General features: G+C 35.6%; 1 protein-coding gene across 2 annotated transcripts in view; it reads left to right on the top strand.

The window, feature by feature from the left end:
- The window catches only part of LRRC4C (leucine rich repeat containing 4C), a 92,933-nt gene that overhangs the window by 22,697 nt on the left and 49,350 nt on the right, over positions 1 to 20,886 (top strand). Inside the window, exon 1 of one of the 2 annotated variants that reach the window (XM_075501479.1) lies at positions 18,466 to 18,586. The exons of the other annotated variant lie outside the window; for it this stretch is intronic. The gene's annotated coding sequence lies outside the window, so the exon portion shown is untranslated. Of the gene's footprint in view, positions 1 to 18,465; positions 18,587 to 20,886 lie in introns of those variants that run through there. 2 annotated transcript variants of the gene reach the window in all.

Raw genomic sequence — 20,886 nt, 5'->3', positions numbered from 1 at the left:
TTGAAATAGTAAGTGAATGCTTCTGCTTTGGTTGCAATGTCATTAGCAGGTGTGTGCTACAGTTAGACAATATTATTTGACTGTTTCTTCCTCTCTCTTCCTCCCCAAACAGAAAAAATGTACAGATCAGAGCTGAATGAGACATTTACTAATTTCATGTCAAATTCTGTGACTAGTTTAAATTTTTCAGAAACATTTCTTCACATTTATCAGAAAAAAATACAAATATTGTGGTGGGGGTTTTTCTGCTTAAAATGACTTTTAATTTCAAAGTTTCCTTTCATTGTATTACAAATAAGCAAACCCAAACTCTAAAATCTCCTTAGAATTCAAACAAGATTAGTGTTTAGTGGGGACTAGCAATACTTTGGTAGTATTCTGTGTTATTTTTTTTTCCAAACTTAGTTCAGTACATACAGTTTTTCAGGGATATGCAGATAGATTTGATTCCAAGTACTTTTTGTAAGTTCTTCCCTCCAGAGTTCCTGCTCCATGCAGGTTGCTATGACACAAAGTGTCAGTCAGCCATGAGTTTGTAGCACTACACGTTATTTTTTTACTTTCTTATTATCATAAACCCTTTGCATCACATCTTCTTTCCCACATGTACACTATGCAGCTCAGTCCTAGATATGCAAAACCCCTGCTATTCCATTCTCAAGTGTGTCTTGAGTGCAGTCTGCCAGTTGTTGATTTTCACCAGATTATGCAGCAATTAAGATGAATTTAGTAGAGTGTGTGTGAGAGAGTGAAATAGATCAGTTTAAATCATACTTTCAGACTATCAATCAAAAAAATATTATTTTCCTGGAGTTGAAATGGGAGGGAAGATAAGAGCTCCTGAGAATTTAAAAAAAAATGCTTAAATTATGCCTCACATTTTATTTTGTGTACAGAAACAAATGTGAACAAGTTTACGTCCTTTAAAAGATCCTTCTCTCACACAACAAACACCATCAAGTCAGTTAAACAACCGACTGTATATATAAATATTTCTGTTGCACATACCCCACCAAAAGGCAGTAGAGGCTCTTAGATAAACCCCAATTAACTATTTTATTACAGACCAAAAGTAAAATGTAAGTTATGCGAACTGAATAAAATGTGAAAATAATTTTTAATATTATTTGATTTTTTATTTCTTTCAATGGGACCAAAATCTTTGGCGTTTTGCTGAATGACATGAAATTCCCATTTGTTAAGATTAAGTGTAGTAGTAAGAGTGTTGAGGGGACTGAGATACAAAAATCTTGTATTTCAGATACCTGTTGCAAGAGACTCTGAAAGTAGATAATGATTTTTGTATTGAAATGATAATACAAACATTTCATAAGAGTTTCAAGAGGGATGCCGTTAGCGGAGAATTTAAATATTAGCAGCTATTGACAGAAAATACAGTATTAGGATACTAGTGACCATCTTTGTATTTTTCCTCCTTTTGCCTTTGACATTTGAAAGTGTTTGAAAAAAAATGTATTGAAAAAATATGAATATGACTAAAAAAATCCTAGAAATTCACCACACTTCTCCTTTAGCAGATATAGAGCATTTCAACAAAGATTTACAGATAACAGATATTTCTGGTATTTAAAATACAGTTTCCCATCAGTAAAGGCAAAACTGTTTGATTTTTTTGAAACAAGGAGAGATAAGTATTTATTTTCTTCTGACATCAAAAGCTTCCTACTTTCTAGACTTGTGTTAGCATTAAATCTTTTCTATGAAATGCTTGCAGGCTTGTAGGCTTTTCCCTCACTTTGGAAGAGCCTTAGTCTACCCTTTGTGAATGAACTCTGTATATGGATGTAGGCATGTGGTAAACAGTCACGATACTTAGCATTTTCTCCAGCCCAAATCTTTCTTCATACATTCATCTGTTTTTTTATAAGGTCACTGAGATACTATTGTGATAGATGACCTTATAAAAATCATGTGGCTACAGAAAGCTACATTATAAAGAGGAATGTTGAACACTGTGTCCAGATGTTGCTTGAAATAGGTTTTCAGATATAAAGAATCAAATATGAAAACATTAGGGTAAACATAGTGATTATACAAATTCTTCCTTTAAAGCAGAAGGAAAAGGAAGGGAAATGAGGTCACATCTATTTTGATAGCTCTTTTAAAAGAAAGAGAAAGGGAGAAAGAAGACAAAAGAAAGAGGTATTAAAATGTAGCGGTGCTCCAGAATGATTAGCTAGAAGAAGTAATCTCAAAGACAAAAAAAGGCAAATATAGATGATTTAGCCTTCCATGTTATCAGTATACAATTGTTTCTTGCTGTCTCATGCTTTGGCTATTCTATTTCCAAATGTTCTTGCCTTACAGAGTTAAGTCTCTGTTGGATAGATTTCAATCTCATGAAATGTTTTTCTACTATTCAGCTTATTACCTTCATTTTATACTATTGTTATTTCCTTGGAGTTTCATTCTCCCTGTATCATGCTAAATAAAGATTTTCTTCCTCAAGATCTGTAATCTTCAATTATTCATAAAATCCCATCTTTTTATTTATCCATGTTGGACTAATCTGTCCTCCTAAAATAAGTTTTTCTTATCACTCTTCTGTCTCTGAATATCCTGTTTGTCATTATCATTTTGGTTACAAGATTGCTAGACTTAGGGTGATTTTGCACCTGTGATTACATCAGACTCATGTAGGGTACATGGTAAAGATGATGGACTAGGTTAGTGTGAAGTATACTGGTAAAATTTCTTGGTCATCCAATATTGCTCTGAATCCAATATTCCTTCAGGTGGAAGAAATATACATGATCAAAGCTGTGGTGACTGACTGTGTCTCCTCCTCAGAGACAATAATTTCTTGTCAGAGGAAAAGAGCAGGGGCAAGGGACAGTTCTTTGGTCTCCCTCTGCCCAAAGGCAAAAAGTTGCTGAATTTGAGAGAAATTTGAATTTTTGTCAATTAGCTTTAAAACATTCTTCTACACAGTTTTTTCTCAGTAAGACTGCCATTAATGCAGCATAAATGAGATTCAGTATTAGGAATGCATATTTATTTTAAAGTTAAAAGTTTTAAAGTTATTTAAATTTTCATACCTGCTTTATTTAATTTTTATTAATTTAAATACAAAATAATGTGAATAACAGCATAAGAAAACTTAGCATTTCTCTAGAATCCCATTTATGAAATATTTTATAGATGTTCACTAATTATGATCATGCAGCTTTTTAGAAATTGGTTAAAAATATATAATCCTTTTTTAAAGGAGTGGATTGCCCTACATTTTTTAATGGTCTGTGTTGGATGTGTTGGTAAACGAGTAACCAAGTTTAAATTCCTGCAAAGTCTGAATTTACAAAATCCTCATGATACATAACTTTGAACTCACTGGGAGTTCAGTAACCCTGAAGTTCAGGCCGTAAGGTTTCCATCACTGGGTACCCAAAATCAGAAATTAAAAAAAGCACCTTAGTTAATTTCTTTTTTAAAAAATCCCAACCAACCGATCAAAACAAACAAAAAACCCCTTTGGCAGTAATTCAGCCCTTTAGACCCCTAGACTTGCAGTATAGCACCAAGTTAAGATTACAGATATTTCATTTATTATATATTTTTTTGTATATAATCATGATTTTATGTGTTCAGATGAAGAGTATTCAGTGTGAGATTAATTGGCCTAAGCGGCAGTGTTTTTTCTTGTAGCAGAAAGAAACAACAAATTCAGTCTCTGCTAAAAAATCGCAAAATGTATACATTATCTGTTCAGTAAATTGCAAAAGAAGGAGGACAAAGTGTTAATATTTTTCGTATTTCACAGAAAAATAAGAGAAGAAACAAAATTAGCCGTCTATTAAACGAGTGACCCAAGAACATGTTACGTATGCATATTCAGAGTGTTGTGCTGCCATCTAGAGGGACCTTGAAAGGCTGGAGAAACGGGCTGACGGGAACCTCACAAAGTTCGACATGGAGAAGTGCGAAGGCCTGCACCTGGGGGGGAACAACCCCATGCACCAGTGCAGGGTCGAAGGCCACTCAGGATGGGGGCTTGAGCAGGGGGTTTGAATCAGGTGACTTCCAGAGGTCTCTTCCAACCTCAGCCATTCTGTGATTCTGTGATATTCCAATACACTGCTCTGTGTAAGCACTATATTAATGAAATTACTATAGCCCAAATTTCACTGTTTTCCTTGTGGAACTCACAGTGACTATTATCATCAGGTCAGGCATTTCGTGATAGCTGATGACCATCTGGAACAGTTGAAGCCATAAGTATATTTGGCCAGTTACAGTGAAGAATAGCCCATCTAAAACTAATTATTGGTGTTAGAAACTGTCATAATTAATTGACATTTAAAAAGTATTCTTTTATTTCTTTTTTTTTCTTTTAAATCTTCTGTGTCTCACAACTTAACATGCTGTTGGTATTATGAGGTTTAATTTATATACATGTATGCCATGTACAAAAATAAAGGAAATCGTAGGAAAACATGTTTTGTGTGTTCCCTGTTGCAATAAGTTTATAATGGGCTATGTTCTATAAAGCAGCACTACCACATGAAGTAGTAGGTGATAGGTTACTAACATAATATATATATATAACCCAAGGATGAGAATTATTCCATTAATGTTACAGTTGGAATTAATGCCTTTCCAGCAGACCAATAACCAGTAGGTGAGAACGGTTGTCACAGATGCCATTGTGCACACCACACTGTTTATTGTGAATGAGATTCTTATTATTGCAGAAAAAGTAAATGCTTGCTGGTTTTGGCTAGCAGATCACTTTTGTTCTTAACAAATTTTTTTCAACTGGAATCAGGAGGCTTGGCCCATCACTGTGTTTCTCTGGGCCTTATGTGCTTTGTCTTTATCTTGCTTTACATCACAGGATCAAGAAATCCAAGAGGATATTTTTCACCCAAATTTATTCTTGCATTTTTGTGTCCTTAAGATGATGGATGAGACTACTTACTGCATTTCTAAGTGGACTGTTGCTTTTATCATACCCTTCTCAGGCAGGGAACAGACACTTATAAATTCTCAAAAGCTGCCTTGGGGTGGGAGAGGGATCTTCTTTTCCTAGATTTCGCTATTCTGCTACTGATCAAACTACCAGTTACCCTCACATATCCAATAGCTTAGTTCTTATTGGCTGCTTAGTAGTATTTGAGTGTCGTTCAAGTTTTGCTTCTTTTTTCGATTGGCATGTTTCCTTGTTATGCAGACCTAGTTTTACCTGATACATAGATCCCAATATGTTCTAATGGGAGTCACTGGGAGTGCTTATGTTTCATTTTTGCATCCAACTTCCTGTGACTGGATATTCCTGGTGAGAGTAACACGGATGTCATTAACTTGCTGAAACTTGGTTTTAAATTTTTTTATTGTTTCAAACTCCATTGATTATGTTTGCTTGTTACACTAACAGTTGCTTATATGGTATATATGTTGAAAATGTATCTGAATTGGAAGTACATGTATAGAATTGGTATACATATTTGTATATAGCTATAATATACTTAAAATATCAGGAAGGCACGATGAAATTCAGAACTTTGGTCTTCTAATTCCCAGTTTGGTGATCAGTCCACTGGAACTTCTATAGAACTGACATTATTTTTAATAGAGAGATTTCCTTTTTAAATTAAATTGGTTTTCATACTGTGATTTCAGTAAGTAGCTAAGGACTTGCTCTTTTTTTGTGCTAAGTGTGCTTTTGTCTACCTGATTTTAGGGAACATTGGCAGCTGCTAGGATTGATCCTGAATAAACACTTTTATTAGGAATTTAATTCTGTAGAGTGCTGAAAATCTTCTCTTCCCACTGAATGCTACTGAAGGTTGCTAGGCACCTCAAAGGGTTAGTGACTATCACAGCTTGCTTAGCACATGGTACTACATATGTCACTTGAAATCTCTGACTAGAACAGACTTCTACTGCTGCCACTATAGATTATTCTGTGTGGTTTTGGGATTGTTTTGCTGTGCTTAGAATGTGAGTCCATCCGTTATAAAATGGTAACATTCTGTGGATCGGGACTGCTGGATCCAGCAAAAACAAGTCACTGAAGGTGTGGGAAGAGGAAAGACTTGAGATTTTTGTATAATAGCAATAAAAATAATTAGTCCCCTGAACATTTCACAGAAAACCTCTCCAGAACATAAAACCAGTCAATGACTGAGGCAGTATGACTGTAATAATAAATCTTAATTGTCTTACCAGCTTTGTTAGGTCCTTCTTCTTTTAATATTGTTTGTTGTGACATGTGCATTCCCACATACTCTGTGTAATGCCAGCAGTATACAGGATGCACTTACCACAAAATAAGCATATCCCCAAAGCCTCAGGGCATTGAACTGCCCTTTTGTTCCATGTAACCTATTGCAGAACTACTCACAGAATGACATGCTTTACTGTGTGTCACCTTATTGCTTTATTATTAGCCTTCATAAAGGTCAGATGGGCCTGACTCAAATTCATGAGGAAACAATGCTGTACAAAGTTGTTTTTCCTTATTTTCTCTCTACTGGAGGACCTGCATATTTTTCTGAGGTCTGCATCAGTATTTTTGATATCATGCGGAAAGCAGAGAACTGTTTTCAATTCCCATTGTGGTAATCAATGAGATGTAAAATTGCAGCAGTTCCATGCTGCCTAGAGCCTCTCCTGACAAACCTCGTTTGGTTTGTCAGAATGCATAAAGCACTCATAAGACCAAAGCATTAGCTCTATTTCTCTCTGACGCGAATGAGCACAGAAAGAAACCAGCTCTTAAGGAGACATTTTCATTTGCTTACATAACCCTGCCATGGCTGCAGTACAGCAAAATCTTTCTGTGCTATGCATATTTCTTAGGATGGGAATAGGAACCATTACCTGTATGTGCGATACAAAAAAGCAGTAAGTCTCTGGACTAGCTCAATAATTATTTCATTTCTGAAAATGTCATTCACACATAGAAAAAGTCAGCCAAGGTATGAAAAAGTCAGTCAAGTCCAGGTGTGCTGTATTTTTTAGCATATTTATGTCTCTGTGCCACTGTCTGTGATCATCTGGAACTTAAGGAAGATGCAATGTAGAACTTGCATCCTCCTTTTACAAAAACAGAGAACTCTTTCACCTAACATAAAATAAATTTTCTAGATACTAGCAACTCTAAGCCTTTGAAAGAAGTGAGCAGTCAGGAATCAATTGAATTAGGAATATATAAATTCATTTGGTAGTTCCTTAGAATCTATTTTACAGCATATATTTAGAAGGAAGAAACTCTCAATGCTGTATATTTTGGAAGTATGTGGAGTATGGCATATGTCCAAAAAAAAAAAAAAAGAAAAAGATTTACCCCCAAAATATTGTCCTATGGGTGTCCCTATAGATGGAGTGATTGGGTAGCTTATGGCATCAGCAGTGAGCGACAAGCTTCTTGTGTACACCTCTGATGCAGATAACTACAGTCATCCCTTATCAGTTCCTTGAAGGCATTTATAAAATGTTCTGTTGTCATTCCCTTTGCTACTGGAGCAAACATCAGTTTTGTATAATGGCATTTCTCTTGACTACCTTAGCTGATAAGCGAAGAATTGGATGAATGTTTGTAAATGAGGTATTCTTTCTCTGTACTGGTTATTCTTTTAGCATAGAAATTAAGGGGATTGCAAGTTTCTGTCTCATTCTAAAACTGGTTTCCAGAACTATATGTCCATGTTCTTTACTTTGCTTACTGTTGGTTTTCTAACGACTAAAAAGGCAACAGCATCTCCATTTAAAAGCTTTCACAAATTGTCTTAAAATTCTTGGCAGGACAGAATAATAATAATCCTGAATGTAATTTAAAATTAGTATTGTGTCATAGTTTAGGGATATGTGTTTCGAGTATTCCAGCTACTCTCTCAAGTAGCAAGTCAGCAGAATATGAGTTTTTTCACCTCATGACTGGATTGCGTGATCTAGGTGTCAGAAATTGCAGACTTTGGAGATGATAAATGTAATATCTGCCAGGAGAATAGATGGAGAGCTGTATATGTTGGAATCATTCTCTCCACGTGATTGTGTCAGGAGCTCAGTTGCTGTAACTCGCCAGTTGTGAGTTCTAGGCCACAGGTTGGGGGAAATGTATCAGGGAAAATGTGGAGAATGATCTGAAAAGAAAAGGTTTGAAATTCTTCCTGTGAGAATTTAACAGTTCTCTTAACCACTAAAACCAATCTTAGACAGAGATTTGTCACAAACATGATTTTCTCTGAACTTCCATTTCTGAAGTCTGATAGCAGCATAATTTGTTTGGTTTGTGTTTTTTAGGGGTTTTTAACTGCTTGGGTACAAAAATCTGCTTCCCAAGTTGAAACTTGGCCTCATTATACTGGATCTCAGCCAAGGAATAAGCTTCATTTCTGGAGAGCATTTGAAGAAAGGGGAAAAATCATAGGTTTTTTTGTTTTTAAATTTCACATTTATAGAGATATTTTTACAGCAAAAATCAGGTTCCTTCTTTTAATGCTTTGATACCTTGCTGAAATTTGCTGCATGTAGATTGTCATTTGAATTAGTGGTTTGAATGGTTTGGAAAGTTCCATAACTTTTTGTTCCAGACACTTTCTTTTATTCTTATTCTTTGCACTCAGGACTTCAGTACAGCTATTGTGGCTTTCCTTATGTTACTGAATACAAGAGTAAAATATGATCCAGATTTTATTTTATACCATGTGTTCTGAACTCTGTCCCCTAGTCTTGTGTTCATTGCTGCAAGACAAGTTAAGCAGGTCTACAGCACAATTACCTGTTCCACGAAGAGATTGCCTCACGAGTTCCTGTACGGTACAGTCCTGTCACACAAGGTGTGATTATTTTTTCTTTCTTTTTTACTTTCCCTAATCTTGGATAGAAATAGGCTTTCATAGGAAATGTTATGAGAGTTCAGGCAGAAATTGAAAAAGTGGTGAAGCTTATAGCCTATAAGCATTTAGGTAATATTTATAACAGTCTTTTTAGGAAGTTAAAAACACTGAAGATATGGTAGAGCTCAGTGACGTCTTCTCTTCATCCTTCTCAAAGTATGACTAAGCAAGCTAAGAATAAAAGCAACTTTTGCTTTTATTAAAGCAAAAAAAAGCAAAAGTTGACTAAGCAACCTAAACTAAGAATAAAAAGCAGGGGTTTTGTCTACTGTAGGTTTAATTGAGCTTCAATCCCTTCTTGAACTCTGTTCAAAAGGTATTAATGCTTTGAGTATGCTGTTAAGTAGAACATAAGTGTTGTTTTCTGGGGTGTATTCCAGGATACTAATCAATATATTGTACCTAGTATCCATAGACACTTTCAGGTCTTTGAAATACTCTCGTGAACAATGTCTAACATAGACTGTAAAGACTAGAATTGATTTCCAGACCAGCTTCAGGTTACTGATCTTGAAGGGCTTGTACCTTTTATATGGTCTGGTACAAAAGTATTAATCCCAAATAAAGGAATCGGAACCCAGTACTACCTTTTCAGAGCCAGAATGCCAACTTGTGTGCTCCTTCTTTTCCTTCTAGCCCCAGAAGTTTTACATAGCTAGCAAACGTGGCTTTGCTTCAGGCCCATGAAGTCTAGCAAATAGACTTCTTCTCTGGAAGAGCTGAAGTTCAGCCAATCAAGCTGAAGCAGGAATTGAACTAAGTTTCCCTATTTCCTTGCAAATACTCTAACCACTAGATTATATGCAAAAGAAGACTGCTTGCACTCTTGGTCCATTAAATAACGAGCTTAGTTCCCTAGGATGTGTGGGTACCGCAGACTTTTAATTATCTTAAGCAGAATTTTCATGGATTATTACACATGCATTTCACTGGATCTAAACAAGCAGACTAAATATAAGTGTAGAATAAAAATAGGAAGAACAAAAAGAGGACATTCCTGCAAGTATCGCAATTATTCATTTGCAATCAAAAAAGGGGGCATTAATGTATAGATAATTCAGGTACAGCTGTCATTCACAGACAATATAAATTAATACTTCAGATGGTAAAATTCTGCTTGCAAATGTTTCTAAAAGGCTGAACCACGTAACCTGTTTGCAAAGTCTAAGTCTGCTATGAGACTTTATAAGGCCTGCTAGATGCTAACTATACTTGATTCCAAATTTATAATCTGAAAATGCCTATATTTTAGGGCACTCCATTTTCTGGAGAGAAAAATTTACATGTTGAGTCCATGTATCTTAATGAGGATTCATAAAGCTATGTAGATAGTGAAGACAGTATTTTCGAAAATGTCAGCTCTGCCTTTGGTTATGTTTGTGCCATTTTCTATCAGTTCATTATGCTTGAATGCATACTTGTTTTGCACGAATCTGGTTTTGGCAACTTTGGAAAACTGGGGTGTTGAGCTGGAACTGATAGCATTTTTCACATCATGGTAATTAGTATAACAGGAAGAAAGCAAACGTCCCTGGTAGAGATGTGGTAACTATTCCCTTTTCAGCTTTCTGAGGGAATAGAACTAATTTTAAATTGGAGGTCATTTGCAAATCATGTCCTTTTTAGAGGAAAGAAAAGGATTTTTATGTCCTTTCCAGGTCTAAAGCCCCAGTTTCTTTTCCCAAAGATGTTCAGAGACTTTTCTGGCCTGTTTCCATCTGTTAAATCTGGATCATCCATTCTGAACCACCATTGTACTATGTGACCTGTATGACCAATCACACATAATCAATCTGTCCATGTATAGGTTTTCATTATTTTTACTTATATTTATTTTTGGAAAATTATTGAAAACATCATTATTAGCAGAGAAATAGGCCATTATTTTATGGATAACTTACAGACAGGAAAGCAACTGACATTTTTAACTGCTTTGCTGTATACTAGTAGACTACACTGTTGCAATAGCACTCAATGAAAATATTTTGATCTTTAGTCTCTAAAGGCTCTACGCTGATTGTTTTGTGGGTTTTTTTTCAGTTTTCAATAACAATTTCAGGATAGTTCCCTGTTCTTTTGCAGGTAAAGGTGCATTGCAGTAATGCAAGCTTCAGCGATTTCTACGCAATATGTTGCAGGGAATACTGGTTATGCATCAGTCCCTGCTTGTCAGTCTCCACCTTATATTCACCTCTTTTCATATAAAATTAGAAATTAATTTAGATGTAATACATGCAAATAGCTAGTGACACACTGTTGACGTTCTTATCAGTGCTTTTACTTGGCACACTCTTGTATTTTCTTACTTGCTTATTAGAAAACGGCAACAAGCTCTGGTTTAACAAATAGTATATAAAACCCCCTTTGAAATCCAAGTCATATACACGTTTATATGATCTATGAATTCAACATTTTGCACATTTCATAAGGAAAGAGCATTTTTTTTAATCACATATGATGATGTGTTGATAGTATGGTAAATTGCTATAGGTTGAAAATGAGATTTTAGTTCTATTAGACCCTATACAGATCTTATTCAAAACTATTATCTGACAATTTTGCTATCTGAGATTTGTATTACTAAGTACAGCTTAACACTTCGTTAATATTCTTCTTAAAATGTGTATTTCACCACAAAATTACAAATTCACAAATTCAGAAAACAATATGCATAATGCATGACTGCTGGACAATATGTGTAATGTCTTCAAAGTAAACTATTTTGCATGTTGTTCTATGGCAATCATTCAATCAATTTAGCAAGAATTCATATCATCATAATGACTGCGTAGGTGTGTGTTTTATAATGAGATGTACAGTTGTGGTATGTGCATGACTCCCTCTGTTGGGTGGAACTAGAATTACTCAAGAGATGTCCCACACAGTAGTTCCACCAGATAAGTGAAGCCTTATTTACTTCCAGAGTATAACTACCTGAGTTCTAATTTGCCTCTCCTATTAATTTCATAATGAGTCTTTTGTCCAGAAAAATGATTATTATATAATCCCTAGACGGCCAAATGATTCATTAAGTTAAACAGTAAGCTATCAACTGAAGTTGTATTATTCTTGATAAAGAGGGCTCCACTCTTTATTTTGAGTTGGCAAAAGCATGAATACTTAGTTATTTCTCTGCAGTACCTATTGAATGCCGTTCGTCACTATCTCCTTGCTTTCAGGTTATGTGATCTTGTGAATTTCTGAGAAGACTTCCCTTTCCTGGAATTATTCTCCCAGGTATAACAGTGATGTGTAGTTATGCACATATAGTATAAGAAAAATTATTTTCTTCATTAGTATAAGACAAATCATATTCTTCATATCCTTCTGAAGGAATCAGTCAGCTAAAAAGCAGGCATCTTTGAAAATCTTTGGTTTTGATACCTCAGGGAAAAATTTTTTCCCATGTGTAACACCAGCAAGTGATGTTACCTTCTTTTGCAATACCTTGAGGGTACAAAGGGCAGAAAACAGATTAAATTATGGGGCAGGTCTTTTGCATTATTAATATATTTGAAACTCTCTGTATTTGGAAACTCTCTGACTTGGGAAATGCATTGTGACTGGGAAGTGTCCACATGAACTAGTGAGTAGGGGCATCCTGTAGCTGTTTTCAAGCTGTTGGCTTCTGTGCTTTGTTTTTGATTTTCATAAATTTTCATAAATTCACTGATTTTCATAAATTCACTTTGGATTAATGATTGAAAACTCTAGGAACTGGGCATTAAGTAGCTAAAAGATTCCTAAAATGATGAGGTAAGTAACATACCAACCAGCAGAAGAATAGTATTTCATAGAAAGTAGGAATAATTAACTTTATTCTAATAATTAATTAATATTAATATAATTATTAATAGAATTTTAGGTTTAGTTTTGAAAAGAAAATCCAACATTTTTTAGATGCTTTTCAAAAAAATGAACTTGTGTCTTTCTGTGATTAAAATAGGGCTCAGGAACTCAAAATTGCTTTCTGAATTTTTCTGTGGCTCTCGGTCTTTTAAGACTGTCATCTTCCTTTTTTGTAGAGATAGTGAACCTTGCCTACTCCTTTGATGATCCTACATTATGGTATGGCAAAATTCCTTATAATTATTGCTAAGCTGAAACTATATCAGATACCCTAGTAGGGAGGGAAGATCTAAGTCTAAAACTAAGAGTTCAGTAGAATTCAGTAGCACTCGCCCTATTGCTTTGTAGACAACAGGAGTTGGTTTTTCACCTAAGATTCACTTTTTTCTCTCTGGCTCACTCTCTGTTTCATTTCATCCGCACTGAATTTAACAGTTGATGAAGTTGGCATTAATTTATTTATTTTGATGTATTTAAAATGCTAGGTGACACTATCAAATGTTCTTCAATCTCTTTTCTTTCTGTTTGTGAATGTCACACTGTGTTGTACAAACACAGCAGGGAAGAAAGCTAACGCAAATGCGTATTTGTCTCTACAGCACAAAAATGTGTATTTATGAATAAACCAGGTCAAATCATTCATAGTGAAAAATAAATTAAACAGCCATTTGTCAGACAAGTATGTGGAGACTATTATTAGTAGTCAATAGAACTGATCATAAAATGGGGGGAATATTGTCAAGGAGAAATATTTTTAATGACATTTTGTGTTTATAAACACACACACAGACACTCACATTAAAAAGACACTAGACCTGTTTTTCACACTGTACTCTTGCTCTGAAATGAATCACTCACAGCTTTGTATTAGTTAGGCCGAATAAGACAAATAGTCTAGAAGATTGGTTCAACAAGGATTAACTCATTTATTGATTAGATGTACAAAAACATTTCCAATCAATAATATAAGTATATGAGTGAATTTCTTTGCTGTAGCAGATCACATAGAAAAGCTGAGACTAGGATTTTAGAAATTGGTATTTATACCTTAACTCAACTTGTTTTGGAGAGAGAGCCATGCAGAATTACCTAATCTCCACTGCTTAACTCAAATGCAGAAGTATAAAAATATTAGCATAGCAGACATGCAACTATTCTTTGTTTTGTTTCCATCTGGCATTCTTGAAAGAAGAAAAATGAGAAGTGCATTATACACAGAAATTATAGGTCTTGTGCAGGAGAATAATCCTTACTCAGGATTTCACTAAGCTAAAAGATCAGGAAAAAATGTAGTTACATCATTGCAATAAATTGTCAACGTTTATGGAGGTTTGGCCAATTCCTTAGTGTAAAAAATTTATATTCTGATAAGCATATAAAATAAAATAGAGCTCTGAAATAGCAGAATATGTCAACAACTGAAGGGAATTAAAAAACTGACAAGAATGCCTTTTCAAATTACCAAGAAAACACCGATAGCTAGTTTTACTCCACAGTGAGTCAGCAGTTATTCAGAGGTGAGATTTAACTTAACTTCTGAATATTTACTGGTAATACAGAATTTGTATAAAATATCTTTCTTTGTTTAAGAAACTGTCTGGAGTAGCATTTTGTCTCTGTACCCTCTGGGACTGTTGTAAGTCTTATGTGGACATAGTACACTGCAGTTTTCCTGTTTTATTAACTTTACCCTTGCTTGTTACCTAACATATAAATACCCAGAGCTCACACACATTTTTACTAACAGCTTGCAAGTGATTCGGATTCATAAATAAAATCATCTAATACTGTTTCACATGTCCTAGGGTATCCAAGACTTCCACAGGAGCAGGCAGGTAAGACATAGGATCTACAAGAAACCTGTGCTCTTCTGGAATGGCAACTCAGGGCCATACATGGTAACATAAAGTATCTAAAATAACCTCCTTTCTTTTGGCAGTTGAATACTACCCTGTTAGTGATATTTATTAAAAATAGCAGGAACTGTGTAGCTGTTTGTTCTCTTCTGCTTATTTACTTTATTTACTATGTCATCATGGTAGCACATGCTACTGTGTTTATTTTTTCTTTAATAAGTCTTTTTACTGAAGCTTTTTTCATCCCTTTGCAATCTATAAAAATAACTGCTTTGAGAATAATTACTAAAGCCTCATTATAACTTCAATGAGTTTGTGTTACTTATCGCCATAATAAATTTTAGAAAATATTTAAAGATTTTAGACCAAATTTTGATCAGTTACTGGCATAAGTCTGAAGTAAAATCAGTGCACTTTAAAAGAGGAGCTGAGCATTGGATTAATACTATTGATTGTTTTCAAAAGATTTCTTGCAATTCTCCTTGGTGAGTTATTCAAACAAAGATTATACTTTTATATTAACAATAATGTTCCTTTCATCTTTTTCCTACTAAAACTTCATTTTCCTCCTAACATGCTTTGTCCAAACCTTCTTTAACATTTCCTTTTGTTGTAGTCCATATCCAGAAAACTAGGCCATTTTGCATCTCTCTCTTTTCTTTTGAGGAACAGAGGAAGGGAGGAAGATGGCCAAAATCAGTCTTTTTGGTATACCTTTTCTTTTGTAAGCATAAGTGCATGGCAGGTGAGATTTCCCAGTGTAAATGTAGTAGATTTAGTACCTAATTATAGTCTTTGAAATTTAGGATGAGACTGCTTGCAACTTATTTTTCCATATATATCGAGAGACTTCATTTTCTCTAGTTTTTGCTTGTTTCGAAAGGATTTTCTTTGGTACCTGCTTTGGCACAATTCCCATTTTATTCATTCTGTAGGAACGCCTATTATAACAATTTTTAATAAAAATGCATGAAAAAATATTTCTCTTCTGTTGTCTATTTACATGTTTTTGAACTTTTTAAAACCAGACTTCTCACAAAAGTAGGTGAGAAAACAGACATGTAAGTCTATGCTTCTGGTACTCTTCATCAGATTGATTTTCAGAAAGTTTGGCTTAACATTGAAGAGCATATGAAATCATCATCGTACTTTGCAAGGGAGGGAAACACTACGCACTCAGTTTTTGCTTTAAAAATTATACTCTGAAAAATGAACATATGTATGGGGAAACTGCTTCTCAATAAGCAGCTACTTAATTTTGTATTATACTTGGAATTTATTTGTATTACACTAACTCTCAGGAGTACAAATTGAGAGATTTGCTGGGAACTACAAACTTATGTCATTGTGTAGAATGACAGAGGCAAAGCAAGTTACAAAATTGTTTATAGTGAGTCGATAAATAGAAAAAGAAATCCAAGATCTCTATTTACTGTCAGTAAGTTTCTTCCTCCTGTTTAATGAATCATTTTGTGCATTTCAGTTTCCATGGATGTTTTCACCGTTCATAAGTACCTCTGAAAAATGAAGCTCTTTTAACCAGCAGGTTACTTTTTAATGATTTTCTGTCATTCATGTCATTGCTTATATTTTGTTTCTTTGGATGCTGATATACCATCCAATATATTTTCTGTTTCCTGTTACAATATTAAGGAGATTTTTTTTAAAATATACTTATTTTATACTACTAAATTTGGGGTAAATGAATATTGATGCCTAAGTATTTGTAAACACCAAGATTTACAAATGCTTCCATAATCCTACAATTGTTGTCAAGTTTAAAACAACCTTATCTTTATATATATAGCTCTGTTGGTAAGAAACAGAAAGTGGTAGTTAGGAGATCTGGTTTCAGGTTCATGTTCTGTCACAGATTCCCTGTATGTTCCTTAATGACAAAACACAGCTACAGATCAACTTAATCAGAAAGAAATGTAATGGAGTGATCAAGGCATATTGCTATGTCTCAAGACACATTGGTTTGTTATGTTTCAGGCTTCAGTTTGATACAGAAGTAAATGGAAACTTTTCCATATAAGTTCAGAAGTCAAAAGTAGTAAGACACAAAACCCACATCACCGCCATGTGACTGCAAGCTATGAACACTTTACCACATCACTTGGAAGAGCCTATTAGGCTCTTCAGGACACATCTTTGACTACCTCTTTCTCCCTCTCTCTCTTTTTTTTTTTTTTTTTTTTAAATTTCTGATTGGAGGAGAGGGCTGTGTTGATCAGGGCATAAAGTATTTGCAAAGTGCTGTTTGAATAGAATTGGCAAGAAAATAAGTATTTTTTATGTAGTGTAGGGATATTTTCTGTGGCATCCTCAATTTTGCGCTAATAATAAAGGAAAAAAAAGCCTGAGGAAATAGGCTCCTCCACAAAAAGCTGATGGATCGTTCAGGGAGAGACAGTGCGTACCCAGTTTCAAACTATTATTATAAGTAGTCCCATCCATAACTTCCAAACTGTCCCACTTTGAGTCACAGACACAGCAGGACACCAGTTTTACTCTCAATTTCCCTCCAGCACTTGGATGATGCAGGAACTGCTGGTGACCCAGTACAGCAGCACAAACTCTGTCTTCATGTTAAGTAAGAGCTCCAGGCTGCATGAAAACTGGAGCCTTACATAAACACCTAGTATTTCAGGGTGAAAAAGAATCAAATCAACAGGGAGGGCAAGAAATATCAGTGCCTGTTACATCAGGAGCTTCCTACAGAGACTCAGCTTTTGTCTCATGAAAACTGGGATTTGATTAGTTCCCAAGCGATTTCAAGGAGGTAGGTACCTGTCTTTGCAAAACCAAGGACTGTGTCCTTCACTGAGACACTGAGGTGACATGTTTGGAGTCCAGTGTTAGAAGGAAGGAACAAACAGCTCTTCGTTTCTGTATCCTCCTTATAGACATTCTCATAAATAAATATATAAATGAAAACTCTCCAGAATTAGTATAGACTAAGAAAGCTCTGTGGAGGTTGCTAGGCAGCTGAGGCCAAAGGAATAGAAAGCAGGCAGGTCTTTGAAAAACAGAATCAGTGACTTATGGGTTATCTGGAGTCACCATTTACTCAATTGTCTTTTGTCATAAAAAAGACACAGTAGAATTTATTTTTCTTTAGTCAATGAGCAATGTTTTTAAAAGATTTGAAATAAAAGACCTGTTTTATATCTCATTCCTATCAGTGTTTTCAAGCTATGAAATTATATGTATGATTAGTATTTCTAATGTTTATTTATTCATTGACTGAAACGGGAATTAGGTGCAGTATATGCAGGCTATAACTTGAAAATTATTTAGCAGGCTAATTAATATTTAAACTTTTCTCCTATTTTCATTTTTACCACAATGTGCATGTAAGACTCTAAATGAAGGAAGTTTCCAATGCTGGAAGGTATACTGTGCCCTCAAGAAGTGTCTGTGTTTCACTGTCGCTAATGACAGGGAAAGGCTTAATTTCTACCACCATGCCCTGTATGATGTATCACGAAGCTACTTATTACAGAAATATAACAGTAGCACACACCCCTTTCCTATTACTGCTAAGCATGTAATAATACAGGCATTTCCAACAGGCAAGGTTTTCATATGCAAGATTAGGTGATCACATTATTGACTAATTGCTGCCTTTGAAATCTCTGCTTATATTTGTGTCTTAAAGTCTTCTTGAAATTAAATGTGCCTTCAGCAGCTGTATTATACATACAAGTACACTGAGGGGATACTATAATCCTACAAGTCCCCTCCCTTCTCAGATAGTGTAATGACAGCTCTAATATCATATTTTAGTCTACTTTAGTTATTCTCTCCCAATGTCTTCAAATTATGTCTCTAGAAGATTTAATTGCTGCATCACAGTTTTTCAATATTTGTTTCTTCCACAGGGCGGATGCTGTGGGGGGGTCCAGGAAGCTCTGTGGAACAGTCTCCAATGGGCTAGTAGGATGAGAAGATCCGGGGGTAGTTTGGGAAACAAGGAGAAGCATCACCTCCCAAGACGGTAAACCTACCGAAAAGGTAATTCATGCTAGGATATTGTTATGTAGTCAGCTTTTCAGGCTCCAGGGATATCATGGCTGGAATGCATGGCAGAAAACTGGTAGGGAAATGGGAGCACATACCTTTGATGCTGTCTCAGTGTTCGTACAGAGTCTTCCGAAAATCTTGCAAGAGCTTCCTAAACCGCACTGAGTTTCAACTCCCTTCCCTGTGTGAGGGAGAATTAGGAGGCTGTATCTTACAGCGGTTTTCTTGTCTTCCTGTGGACCTGTTAGAGCATACAAATCACAAGTTTACAGTAACTTTCCAAGAAATTCCTTATAGGACTTAAAACTCATGAAAATGCCAGCTTATCAGCCATATAACAATTTAGCACAATAAAATGTTGTTTCACAGGGAGAGTTAATGGCTTCATTTTTAACTGTACATAATCTTGTTTGGTTGGCTTATTTCAATCTCACCTTCCAGGCTTAACTATTGTGTTTGTGGAGACTCTCTTTCTCCCCTGAAGCCTTAGCTATGGATGTTTTTGTTGCTAGCATTTCAGAAGTCCAAGAGAGTGTGCAAACTAAAGATCTGTCATCCCTCAGTGTAACTGCAATGCTTCTTCCTTCATGTTAAGTGGTAGAGTTGAGCCATGAAGTACCAGAACATTAAGTTTCTATGCTGTCCCAAAAGCTCAGCTATATGAGCCCAGATAACTTTCAGTATGTCCATGCTGTGAACACATTTATTGGTCCTCAGCTAAAATTAAGTTTGCTGAACAAACAGATTTTGTCCACTCATCCTAAACCAATCATATCCCATGGTACTTTATGAAATATCTGACAGGCTGACTTGCTGCTTTCATTTATTAATGTGCCTTAATATATGCAGAGTGTTAAGAATATGGAAATGGAATGGGAATATGGGAATATGGGAATATGGGAATATGGAATATGGGAATGGAAAATCACACTCGTGGAAAATAAAATGGGATTTTTGATGCAAAAGTTTTCATAAGGATGTATTCCCACATCTCATGATACACCAAAAAAGCACAAAACATCATTTAATTAGGAAAGCTTTTTTCTTTGCTCAGGAGTATAGATGTTTTGGCTGGCTGAGTACTAGGTTAGGCTTTCAAATGTCTCTGGGAAATACCTTCCTTTTTGTTGCTGGTGAGCTCCCTCCAGCTCCCTGACATTCATTAATTAAAACCATTCAGAGATTCCACTGCTGCAATTCACAAATTGCTTCCATGCTTCACCAGGCTTGGCAGCTGCCAGAAAACAGGCCAATCTGCACTCATACAACATTACTGAGAGTTACGTCTTTGTATAAGCTGTAGCTGTGGTAGAGAGTCTAAAGCCTTCCCCTTGGGAAAGAATAGAAACTACTTTATTACCTGGAAGAAGTTATAAATGCATTTGTGACAGAAGAAAGGTTTGATATAGGAAATCGAGAGTAAGCATAGATCTTGTCTCCTGCATTTATACAAATGATGATAGTTTTCAGTTTATAATCTGCTTTTCAAGACTCTTCCACTCAAAGTTGTTGCTAATCAATTCAACCTAGGTTCTCCAGTCCTAATTTGGTTTTCTGTTATGTAGAAGAAATGAGTTAACATGGCTTTTTGTTAATGAGGGTCCAGTAGTCTTTACAAAATTTGCACTAATTGATTTTAGGTAATTTACTGTAAACAAAAGACAAGAATAGCTTGCTTATGGTTTGAACTAGTCTGAGATCCAGAGTATCTGGCATCAGCCCCTAGCTGTGTTTCAGGTGTCTTCCTGGGTGCATTTTTCTACCTATAAAATGGGTAGACTCTTAAGGAAGTTCTGTAATGTTACCATGTGATAATTCTTTCTCAAAGGGGGAAAAAGGTCTTTGCACAAGAGTTAGCAGGACTCATTGCAAGAGCTTTAAACTAGATTTGAAGGGGGAAAGGGATAAACCTAGGCTTGCTAGAGATAAGCCTGGCGGCAGCACATGAATGTTTGAGGGATGGTATGGTAGCGAGGTCCTTCAGTCTGCTCCACAATGTGCTGAGTACACTGGAGCACATTTGAAATGTCTTTATGCTAATGTGCACAGCATGAGAAATAAACAAGAGGAGTTAGAAGCTTTGGCCCTGTCCCAGAGCTATGACATCACTGGCATAAGTGAAACCTGGTGTGATGAGTCCTGTGACTGGTGTGCCATGATGGACAGTTATAGGCTCTTCAGGAAGGATAGGCAGGGCAGGCGAGGCTGGGGGGGTGGCACTGTATGTAAGGGAGGGGTTGGATTGTATAGTGCTTACAGTTGGCAATGACATGGTTCAGAACCTCTGGGTA

This window comes from Mycteria americana, chromosome 5 (assembly GCF_035582795.1).
Source record: "Mycteria americana isolate JAX WOST 10 ecotype Jacksonville Zoo and Gardens chromosome 5, USCA_MyAme_1.0, whole genome shotgun sequence".
NCBI lineage: Eukaryota > Metazoa > Chordata > Aves > Ciconiiformes > Ciconiidae > Mycteria > Mycteria americana.
The sequence above is the reverse complement of the archived record's forward strand: the minus strand, read 5'-3'. Positions and strand labels throughout refer to the sequence as shown.